This window comes from Pyxicephalus adspersus, chromosome 4 (assembly GCF_032062135.1).
Source record: "Pyxicephalus adspersus chromosome 4, UCB_Pads_2.0, whole genome shotgun sequence".
Classification (NCBI taxonomy): Eukaryota; Metazoa; Chordata; class Amphibia; order Anura; family Pyxicephalidae; genus Pyxicephalus; species Pyxicephalus adspersus.
Genome location: NC_092861.1, coordinates 90902098 through 90914621, shown reverse-complemented (window position 1 = coordinate 90914621; position 12524 = coordinate 90902098). Strand labels below are relative to the sequence as shown.

General features: G+C 36.8%; 1 protein-coding gene across 5 annotated transcripts in view; it reads left to right on the top strand.

Annotated features, from left to right (window-relative positions):
* NHSL1 (NHS like 1) overlaps positions 1 to 12524 on the top strand; it is a 135537-nt gene that overhangs the window by 63972 nt on the left and 59041 nt on the right. The gene's annotated exons all lie outside the window — the stretch shown is intronic.

Below are 12524 nucleotides of genomic sequence, written 5' to 3'. Positions count from 1 at the left end.
ACCAACAAACCTCTTCATGTAACACCTTCATTTAGAGACATTTGGTTTTTCAAGTGCCTGAGGCACAAAAGCAATGCTGCAAAGAAAAACAGTATTTTTCATTTCCTCTACACACAATATTGGTGGCTCTGTAGTTTGAATTAAAAAACTGTTTTTGGTCAACTTGTAATTTTTTCATTTGATCAGATTTGTTGCTGAGAAACTCTGTTTAATGTCTTTTTTGTTAAACTTTGTCCGCTTGCTTGGGCAATTTTTCCCCCGTCATTATACTTACCATTGCCATAAGGCATACAGTGATGGGAAATACAAAAAGTGCCAGTTGTCACCAGTGCAAAAACAGAGACAGCTGACAATAGGGACACCTTGTTCTAGTGACAACAGTCTAAAATGTGATTTCCTCTCACTTTGGAGACAGTTCCTCTTCCTCCACTTCCTCTTGTTTCTATGGTGCAGAATGTGAACTGAAATTTCCCAAATGGAACAAAGACACCAGGTTTAGACATTTGCGACTCTATCCAGAACAGAAAAAGTTTGTCATTGAATATACTCTAAAGAAGACCTTGTAACTAAATGGAAGGTACACTTACACTCTGTAGCCACCTTCCCCTAGTCCCCCACTCTTAAGCTGCGTACACACTTCCAATTTTTGTCGTTGGAAAGGATCTTTCACGATCCTTTCCAACGACAAGGGAGTGCACGATGCATGAACGGTGCTGTACATACAGCACCGTTCATGCTCTATGGAGAGGGGAGGGGGAGAGCGACGGAGCGGCACCCTGCTGCGCGCTCTCCCCTTCCCTTTCATTAGGATCGGCTGTCGTCCATCGTCCGTGGACCCGGCAGGTCGGTCATCCGGACGATGGACGACACCGACTGTACACACGGCAGATTTTTGCCCGATAATTGGCCGATGCCGATTATCGGGCGATAAAAATCTGACGTGTGTACGTAGCTTTAGGCTGCGTACACACCTGCAATTTTCATTGTAGATGGAAAAGATCTTTTCTAGGGATAAAAGAGTGACAAATGAACGAATTAGCACTTTACACACAGCACTGTTCTGTCCTATGGAGAGGAAAAACGAGCAAGTGGCACCCCTCCCAAGATAAGCCCAACTGTTCGTATCAGGCGAGAATCATCTCACATGTGTGCATAGCCGTAGTTGTTTTCACATTGGGTGTGATGTCACTGTCTTTTGCAAAACACTGAAATCCATTACAAGAGCATCTTTTTGAAAGGTTTTGGCTGCTCTGTCCTCCAATAAAATCTTTGTGACATGATGGTGACTAAATCTTTCCTGAGGTGCTGTGGTCTGAGGATGGAAGTAAGGTATGTATATCAAAGCCTTTTTTCTTTAGTTGCATTTTTTACCTACAAAGTAATGGGGATTTCAGGATGGGTCCAGAAAATATACGTGGACCTTCCATTTTAGTGGCAGGTCAGCTTTATAAACGCTTACATCATTAGAAAAAGCTGGAAATTATTGTTGGGTTGAACACAAACTCTGTGTTTAGCCTTAGAATCCTTTAATACAGACAAACCTTTGCTTATCCAAGCTGAACAACTAATTGTTTTGTCTGCTTAATGTTGCTATGTAAACGAAGAACTGATGGCTAGATAAATGCACCCAGAGTAAATATAAAGCACTCTGAATAAGCCTTAACCTCATACTGACAGCTGACTTGCTATTTTTACAGTTGTAGTCCTGAAAATAAGATAAGATTTACCATCTGCAAAGACAAGGCTGGAAGGGAAAAGTAAATAACAGCGCTTTTAAATGGCTGTTACAGTCCACTTAACCTTTCAAGTGTCTGTAGTGTGCAGTTATAGTGCAGTAGACATTAGATTAGTGACTGAAAAATCAAATTATTCTCCAAAGGAATCGTTGTGTAGATATAGGCAGAGTGACCATGTTTGTGCATTGAGCAGACACTCCTGGTCCTGGCCTGGCTTTAGTGGAATGCTGGTGATTGATCAGGAAAATCTCCCAGATTTGTAAATTGGATGGATTAAGGAGGGTGTAGGTTGTCAGATTCCCTTACACAACACCAACAATAGTCAGCCAGATATGATCATCTTAAATCATTAGGAAATGTTATGTGTGTGGGCTTCCAGCACACCAGCAGATATAAAAGAAGTGCCCATTTAGTTATCACCATAGAAAATCTGGTAACTTGGACCTTGTAAACAAGCAACTGATCCGATCAATTTTCCTATTATTAATTGATTGGTTAGAAGTCCCAAAATAAATCTAAGCTTATTTATCTCTATTTCTAGCTTATGAAAGCCAATCAGACAATGCTTTGAAACAACAATATTAGGAAGGAAAAAGGCACTATAGAAAAGGAGCAAAGTGATTTTATGTCAATACTAAGAAATTAGATGTGATTGGTCACTAGAGCCTACTAAACATATATGCCTATTTTCTCTGGTTTTAATGATTCAGCCTCTAGGATGTTGGTCATTTTAGGGTATGTGATTTAAGGCGGGAATCTCTGATGGGCTGAGTAAACTATCACACTTACATGTCAGTTGTAAGTACAGCATTAAGGCTTGTACCACTTCTCTTTTTAGTTGTCACCATCTGTATAAACAAAACCTTGTGCCAGTTATCATTTGATGTACTTGTTAAATCTCTGGCCTAGGAATTAATTTCTTTTATCATTTTTGTAACATTGCACAATATTAATATACAATATTCATACTGCATTCTGGTTTGGTTCTGTTACCGTCAGTGCATACCTCCTACAACTAGTTTTACAATATTGTACATATGTGGTATTTGGTAGACTTGTGTCATGTGCTGTAGTATTTCAGTTATTATACTGAAAGTGTAATTACCCTCACTGCTGCATCTATCCACGGTGAGCTGTAGATTTTCTTGCAAAATGAAAGTGACTTTTAAGCTTTAATAAAACACTGAGAAGCACCTTGGCAAAGCTTAAAAGCTGGCAAACAATGACCTTCAATTTATTTAAATACAGTTTGCTAAATATGGCATCACTGAACTATCCAAAACCACTCATGGTGAACTCCAATGCTTTGCTTCACTGACTTGAATTTCATTGAATATGTGGCTTTGAAGTGTTGGCAACTATCTAAAGACAAGTTCAAAAAGTATTTCCAGCCCATTCACCTTGAAAGACTGTGGAGATTGATGGGTAAACTAGAATGCTCAGTCAATTGGTCTAGACATCAATTTGTAACTTCTACCAAAAGCATTTTAGAGAGAAAACCTAATTGTTTTGTAGTTTATTTATTTTATTTGTTTATCTGGCTGTTACTGTTTGAAAGTGGAGCTATACAACATAATAAAACTGCATGTATTTAAATACATACCCTGTATAAGGTAACTTAAGTAAACTGGTCATTAGAAAAGGGGGGCTGGTGTTCTTCACCTCTAACCTCTAAATTCTAAAAGTGCTGGCTGACTGGAAGTCATGCTGATCACATGGTTTCAATATTTTCCCTATCACTGCTAAAACAAGTGCTGCTTCTCTTTTCACTATCATAATGTAAGTATAAAATCTGAAAGTGAAAGCCAACAATCAGGTACATGTCCTGCCAGGTGAAACTGTGCTGTAGGGAAAACCTGAATAAACCAGACAAAACATTTCTCGTATGTATTTTATTTGTGTATTTAGCTGTGTGGGATTCAATTTTTTTATTTTTCATTGACTGTAATGGTTATATCTCTCTGTACATACAAAACATCAGTGAGAATATACAGGGTTGTTCCATGTAAAAAGATGCATGTTGAGTTGCTGTATCCAGTGTCAGGCCAATTGCAGCAGTAAATAGTTGTAATAAGCCTTGTTAGAAGTAGTAAATGATCCAAATTTTCTGTTGTTACAAATGTTTTGTAATTTTCTGTACAATGTGGTACCAATCTGTGCTGGAGAATTTTACTGACAAAATGTATTATGGTTAAATCTGTTAAAAAAGTATGGTGAGTTCATCTGTCATTCAGATCTCAGAAGTAAAATACATTTATGGCTTTGCTGCGAAAACTAATTAGGAAAAAAGAAACAATATAAACCCATGATCCATGTATAACATATATAAAACTTATGATCCATGATCTATATGCAAACCAATTTAATAAGTTATTTTCAACCCTCTATATCTACAGCTTTTATTCAAATAATACCTTGTGAATCTCCCATAAAGATCCTGATTAAGACACTTGGTGTTAATTGTCACCTCACTGTTCTCTTGTGTTGTCACCCTGTCAAACAATTTGCCAGTGGATTGCATACAATATGTAGGCACATCCTGCAGTTGTCAGTTTTTCAGGTATATCAGGTAGAATATGTAGGCACCTACCTGTACCTGGCAGAGGTGTGCACAGGGACAATATCTCCACCCGTCTCACCTGTTTCTGTTTATTTTGGATCACCCTACCCCATCCCTGCAACAACTTTCAAACAAATTTATATGTACTTTGATTTTCTAGTGGCTGCTTTAGCCCACACATACCATGGGCTAGTCGTAGGTTTGGTTCAGAATATTATGAATTTTTCCCATTAATGTCTGTCATGATGAAAAATTAAACTCTCTTTGTGTGGTCTAATTTTTTCGACTTGCGGGTAAATTTTTTCTGGGTTTTTTGGGTACATCTCTAGCACAGTTTAGATGCTACTATGTCTTTAAAGTGAGCCCACTGGTGCTTATGTGAAAGGTCAGATGTGTTGCCATTCCATGGGGGTCACAAGCATGAAGGGTAATACTATGTGGGGGATAGGACTGTGTGTGGGAAACTTTGAAGTTTGCATGAAGGAACACTGTAATCCTCTCAGTAACATGGAAGAACACATCTAGTGGTTATCAATGCTCATAAAAGTGGTAGGTCCTTTTTTTTTTAGCCTAGATTGTGGGTTGGAGACAACATGGTCCCACACACAACTATGAATTATTTATCTTATTATTATTATTTATACTTTTTTGCACATGTTTGAATTCTTTTGTGTGAAGTTTGATCTGTTTCTCTGCGTAGTCTAATTTCATTCCCATGGTTAATTGTGACTTTAACTAGAGCGATATTCCAGTGCCATGTAGTGCTATCTTTCTGGTTAGAACTGAGAGTTAAGCTACGTACACACTTCCAATTATTATCGTTGGTAAACGAACGACGAACGATCCTGCACGATATCTGCGAACGATCGTATAGCACCGATCCTGTACATACAGATAACAACACGATCGTTCGTAGATATTGTACACACAATAGATGCGATCGTTTGAACGATACAGGAAGTTACGTGCACCACAGGAACGTTCGTTCATCACGCATGCTCAGACCATGGACGATCAATGAACGATCGCACACACGAACGATGCTCAACGATCGTCGTCCAATCCGATCCGCCGGTCCGGTCGTTCATTTCCAACGACTTTCCTCGTTCGTCGGCGTCGTTGGTTACTTTTTTTACGAACGATTTTTGCCCAATCGATAGTTCGTCGTTCGTTCGTCGTTCATTTTGAACGATATAAATAGGAAGTGTGTACGCAGCTTAAGAAGTTGGGGTAATAAAAATGCTTTCATGACAGTGAGTATGGTTTGTCATGTTAATGATGTCAAGTTTTCTGGCTTTCAGATATTAGGTGATTTGTTGCTGTATGATATGAAAATATGATAATAATAAGTTACAATAAGTGGCTCATGGTGGGTAAACTTATTCTAATACCATTGATGGTGGCCACTGTCACTGCCCCTGAAAGAGGCGGGGGCAAGTGCAAGTAACTGAAAAGGGCAAAAAAGTCAAGTCATTGGATATTGTCGGCAACGATTTTTTGTTCTTCTATTTCCAACTGTGTACTTATAAACAATATATACCGTAATATACAGTACGGCATTAGTACTTTGTGTTTCTATCCTCCATGGGGGCTGTAAGAGACTCTGCACAATCATGCTAATACTTGTCATTACTTTATATAGGTCAGCTTTGGCCATACAAACAAACCTCATAAACCTATGGATTTCTTGTTTGTTTGAACTTAGGTTATCTCCTGTGTACTTTTTATAACACACTCATCTAGTCACTCCCATCTTTCCTGTTACACTGCAATGTATTCCAAGCTCATATCAGCCTAGACGTCTGTAAATCATTGCACAAGATTGACTATCTGGGCTATGCATGTCACTGAGTAATACATTTTTTACAGGCAAAGTTTTACAAAGCGCCTAATTATTTATAATGACTGGTTTCAGTAAGCATGTTCTATCGGCAGGTAGCAGATTTTAATGGTAAAATAAAGAAATGTCGATCAGATGTGGATATGTTGTATGGTGATTGTTCCTGTACAGAGCACATTTGTATGGACAACTTGTAGGATGGAAATGTGCTATGAATTACACGAGAATGAAGGAGGTTTCATATCTGTATTTTGCACAACATATTGCACAATTTTTTTACAGTGTGGGGGTGATATTGAAATGTATCTGCCTAGTCAGTGCACTCTTGTAATGTAAATACCTGTGCCATGCTGTCTTTTATCACAGATACTGATGTTTGAAAGTAATTGTATATGAAAGTTTTTTTCCTAAAGCAGAAAGGCCAGAGTTGATCTTGTACTGACATTTAATAATAAATTGATTATACAAATGTCTGTGTGTCTTTTGTTTGTCAGTGTTTCAGGTCACTGAATATTCTTTTAATTTACTAAACTTAAAGACCTCATGGATAAAAAAACACACTAGCAGCAATCAATCAGATTAAAAAAAAAAAGCTGTTGTAGTTGCAGAATAAATGTGTAAATCATCTCGGTTGGCATGGTCATACAGACAGTTCTCATCAAGGCATTTAAGTAAATCCACAGGCCAGTGTCCATGACTAATAAATTATTTTTACATTAATAGGCAATCAGTTAATCTAAAAACTAATCATTTATACATTATGAGGCAGTCAATTTTCTAGAAGGTAGTAACAATCAGGAGTAATAATTAGGAGATAGCCAGCTAATCAAGAAGGTAGCTGAAACACAAAACAATGAATGAATGGCCAAGGAATGGTGTAGTCTGAATTGGTGAAGCTGGTACCCAACTGTAAACAGTTCTTGTAAACTACTGTCTGCTTTAAATAAAAAGCCCTTTTGAAAAAAGAGATTTTTTCTGTAAAACAACAGAATGAACAACAAAATCCTATCTCTACACAAGATAAAGCGAATCATGAAGAAAGTAGAGATTTCAGCTTTGAATGATCATCCTATTGAAAATGATTATAGTAAGATGCTGGATTATAGTGATTCATGCAGTAGTCTACACTTGCTGTTATACCTGCAGACAGAAATATGTCTTCTCCTATTTGATATGGTTTGGAATTCTTTTCTGCTTTTTGAAGTAAAAATGTGGCACTGGAAGTGGCTCCAATTAATAAAAATAAATTTGATTTGTTAACATATAGCTGAGGCTCATACCAAGACTTACCTTGGTTTGGATCCTTTCAATTCAGCGACCAGATTGGATTCTATAATTAATTATTACTATCAGAATAATTCATAAAATATCAACATGTCTTACTGCTTAGTTGTTTAAAATGATTTTACTATTGACACACTTATCAATCTGTTAAAAAAAATCATAACACAGTCACAGCTCTGACGGTTTTTAAAATGGGAGCTGCTGTCCTGCAGAGGAATACAATTGGGAAAAACTAAGCCTGGACATAAGGGTGTCACTTGATGATGCCATTATGCTACTCTCAAGCTTTCTATTCCTTTGAATGAGGAGGGGCTATGTTGACCCCATGGGTAGTGGAGAAACAGGTTCTGTCAGAATTGGCCAGGAGCTACCACACCATGAAATGATATAGTGGGGAAGGATTGAAACCATGACAGGTAGTTATTTCTATCTGTATCCTCGTTGGATTTACTTTCTCTATTTCTCCAGAAAGAACAGTGATAAAAAAGGGAAATGTTCAAAAGAAAGTACCGTACATATCCCAGAGATAACTAAGAAAGGATTTTCCTTCATTTTAGGGAGATATCCTGTAACTTCCTCTACAGGGTACCCGGCTGTACAGTTTTATTCATTTCATACTCAATGTATGCCTAAAAAAGGTTGACATGTGAAAAATGATGACATGCATGATATGTATTTTGCACAATCAACAGACACTTTGTAGTAAATGTGTACAACTGGCTTCATGATAAATCTTTGGGTTTTTTAAACCCGTACAGAAGAAACCTGAGCTATGACTGGTCAGGCATGTCTTGCAAACAATTTTTTTTAGCCTGGACTGGCTGACCTTCCTCTCACCCAATTTACACACAAACACATTTACAGTTTAGGCCTTTACAAAACCATGACATTGTTATGTATATTAGGTTTTCTTTTCAAATTCTGCTGGCCTACTGAATTCTGGAGGTATTGATACTCTTGATCATATGTTTACTGATACTGTACTTTCTTACATTTGAGTATCATGATTGATTTTATGTTTAGCAATCATTGGCCTTCCGGGTGCCTAACAGCCTGATATTTACATTGGCAATGGGCAGCGCGGAGGGCACAACAGTGCAGCAATATTGGCCACAATCTGAAGCTGAATGGCGGTGAGGGGGCTGAAAGGAAAGGAAGAAGGCTGGATCAATGCAGAATTCTTTATACTATGACTGTTTTCCTAAAATAGCATTACTGTAAGATCCTGAAACCTAACCCCTGTAAAATATATATAACATATTATGCCAATACACAGCCTTACTGAATTCATATACTGTAGCTTAACAACAGAGACATTTGTTCATGATGTTCTGATATTTTGTTCATGATGTGATCACATGCTGTTGCTTTTTTTGAGCAGTAAACTTTTTACAGGATAATGGAAAATGTATGCTCACATTTTCCATCACTCATTTTCTATTGTTTAAAAGTGCCACCTGTACATTAAAGGTTTGGCAGTGTATATCCAAAGCCTAAAATTAATTAAAATTCAGTTGGTTCAGTTTAGTGTATAATTTCATCGTTTTATAACTCTATTGAAGTACTTTAGAACCCATCAGGTGATCTAAGCCCAGAGAGGTGTCAGCACACACTTCTTGAAATAACGACTTCATTCTTGGAAACAATGTATTCTCTACATGTTGAATTGGAGAAGTATTATTAGAATTACTATGTTTTCTTGTGCCAGAAGCCTTTATATAACTAGTCTGCTTAAGTTTTGATAGCGAGCAAAGAAATACATTTTTACTAAATGCTCTGTTTAGCATACAGGGCCCATTTCATGTTAGTATTTCGGAAAGAATCCCATGTAAGCTCATGCTTACATGGGAAGTGCAAATTTTCTTTAGTGAATATATTTTACAGATTCCATTGCAAGTACATAACATAAACAGTGCATTTTTGTGATAGCTCCTAAAGAATGCAGATTCTCCCAGGATTGCACCTGTTATTTCTGAGTAATTCGACCAGTTTTCATATATTATATATATACTATATGGTTGATAAAGTTGGTCAGTATAGTAATATTTGTAAGATATAACATAACTATACTATAGTCCCAGTTGTGATCTTTCAGTAGGTGTGTGGTCTTTTCACAATTAGGTTAAGACAAAGAGAAGGAGGAGACTTACATTTGCATAGAAGGTATTTGTTTTACCTGGTCAACAGGGTGAGCAAGATTCTTTGTATGTGATTGGCTTGATGTTGTCCCCTGTGAGGGCACACAGCATTCCTAGAAAACCTTGAAGCAGTTGTACGTTATCTACCTTCTTTTACATGTGACTTTAAAAAGCTGGAAATTCATAATCTATTTAATACAGCAGGTAAGAATTAATTATGTTTATTCTGTGGTTTTCTTGTAGTTTTTTGCTTTTTTGTATTTTTGGATACTTTTTTTCACTGTAGCAGGTTGAACCAGCTTTAGGGTATTGGATTTATCTTCTTTCCTGCCTAATCTCACTAAATGTTTTCCAATGTTCATCCATAATTACTGTTACAGTATATAACTGCAAAGTTTTATGTAGACAGCTTTTCAGCAGCTATACAATCGTGTGTTGTGTTTTCATTACTTATACTTATTACTTTGTTATTGGTCTTGACTGATCATGTCTTTTTTCTAAATTTGTTTTGGTCATACATGGAACAGTTGTTTTAGGCAATGATCCAATTAAATCTTTCCCTTGATTGATGTTTGTTGTTTAGATGGTAAAGGTTATTTGTGTTTTTGCAAAAGACCAAAATCTGTATTGTTGGTCCTGAACATTTGAATGCAGGACAATCTTTTATGAAAGTAGATACCAACAAATGGTACCAAAAAAGTAGATGAGATCTGTAATATGACTGCCTAAAAGCTGCATGTTGAAATACTGTATAGATTGGACAGAACAAATAAACTGTTGCCACTGTTGGGTGATCAAATATCAGGTCCTCTGTTGTGATAACAAAAGATGTTACGATGGACAGAAAGCATTTTAGAGTTTTAAATCAGTGTGTTTGACCCACATTTTTAATTTATATTTACTGTTCTTTGTACAATAACCAGCACTAATTACAGCCCTGCTTCTAAGAAAAACAATATTGTTACTAAGGGATGCAGGTTTCTTGATCTGTGCCAGTTCAAACATCAAATAATATCCCTGTTCACTATTTTTAACCAGGATGAGGTAGAAAATATGTTATCTTTGGAGAATTGATATTCAGTTTAAAGAGAAGTGGTCTCCATTGGATTTTACAAGGCAGTTTCATTGTCTTTTTTTGTTATTACTGTGGGGGCTGAGCATTGTACAGCTTTACTCCTTCATAGTCTTAGTATCAGGCTCAGTCAGAACTGACAGTTGCTGCCCTGTCAACTGCCAAAGTTTTATTCTGTTTTTTTCCTAGACCGGCCTTTCTATTTGGAAAATGTTACCAAGGACATTTATAGAAATGGCTTGTGTTATGTAACAATAATAACAATGGCAACAGTGTATTGTATAGGTTTGCAGTTTACACCTTGTACACAAGCACAGCATGCATTATCCAGGCAGCATCATGCTCATTTAAAAAAAAAATGGTAGAAATGTTTATGGTAGCTTTGGCCAAAACAGTGCAATTCTTACACACACTTACACGCCTATACTTATCAGCCCCACCGGCCTTATAGTAAACATCTGAATAAGCTCAGGCAGTATATTCAAAGTACACTCTTTACTCATTTACATAAATGTCATAAGATTGTAGGTTGAAGTCTATTACGACTATGTGCAGTGTGATCTGATTTACTGCTCTAAAAGGAGATAAATGTGTACATGTTCCTCCTGCAGCATAGTTTAGTTCCCAATTATAACAAAGTCTTATGATACGCCTAAATACAGATTGTAATAATTACTTTTATGCAGTGACATGAAAAGATGCAATTCATTTCACCTACGCTCCTTCATAATGGCAAGGGAGTTGTAACATTTAGATGTGGAATGGAAAAAAAATTTTTTTCGTTCAGTTTGAGGGATAATCCAAACTCCAAAAGACTTTGGAAATATACACAAGAAACCCTAAGCATGAACAGCATATTAGGAATAAATTGTGTGTGTATGTTCACCCTAGGAAATATATCAGATTCTATGGGATTTGGTTTGTTTTCAACTGAAGCAGCGTGGTTAATGAATGTATGAAGGCCTTTATAGACCTAATTGTCATTTGAAATAATTGTTAGTCATTGTGTCGTGAGACAGTTTTGGAAATGATTGCTACTGTTGAACAGTCTATCCTGTTTTATAAAGTGTGGAGGGAAAAGATGATTTGAAGTTGCTCTCTTGGGTGGTGCCCAATAGTATCTGTAGGTCACTTACCTTGTGGGACACCTGCACTGATGCCACAGCTTTAGCCAACTCCACTTCTACAATCTTCATTTTGAGCCAGTTTATTCCACTGTAGGATGTTTACTATAACTAATAATCATTTTGTGGACATATATCATGTTTGTATGTTTTGGCAAATACTTCCCTTCAAGTGTTTTCTGTCTGGACAGCTCCTAGAACCCCGTCTTTGTCTGAACCCTATGGCCATGTAATAGGTAAAGCATGAACGCACAATCAGCAGGAAATGTCTGAAATCTTAGCCTTTGGATGCACTTTATGCATCCAAATGAATGTCCTTATTCATCCATTGGAATGTTTTATTACATTTATAATCTTGTTTGTGTTTCTGAGTTTCTGGTTTATTAGGAACCTAGTGGAATTCATCTGCGCTCATTCCTCTTCTACAACATTGGAAAAGGCCATAGTTATAAGTTATATATAATTTATGACATGTTTGAAGTAAATTTTTTTTCAAGTTAATGTATTTTTTTGGGGGGCAACTTTAGGGAGCATCTGCAGCAATAAGTAATACGCTAGCAGGCAAATAGCCAAACATTATATTGCACAGGATACTCTAAAAGTGTGTAGATTTTAGGGCTCTTTTTATAAAACAGGGAATTCTGATATTCATTCAACCATTCCATTGCGGGAATATTCCAGGTCCATGTGTTTCAATGGCAGTAATCGATTCCTATGAGGAAATGTTTGGGCGATGTCAGATTCCCTGCTTTATAAATAGAGCCCAGAGG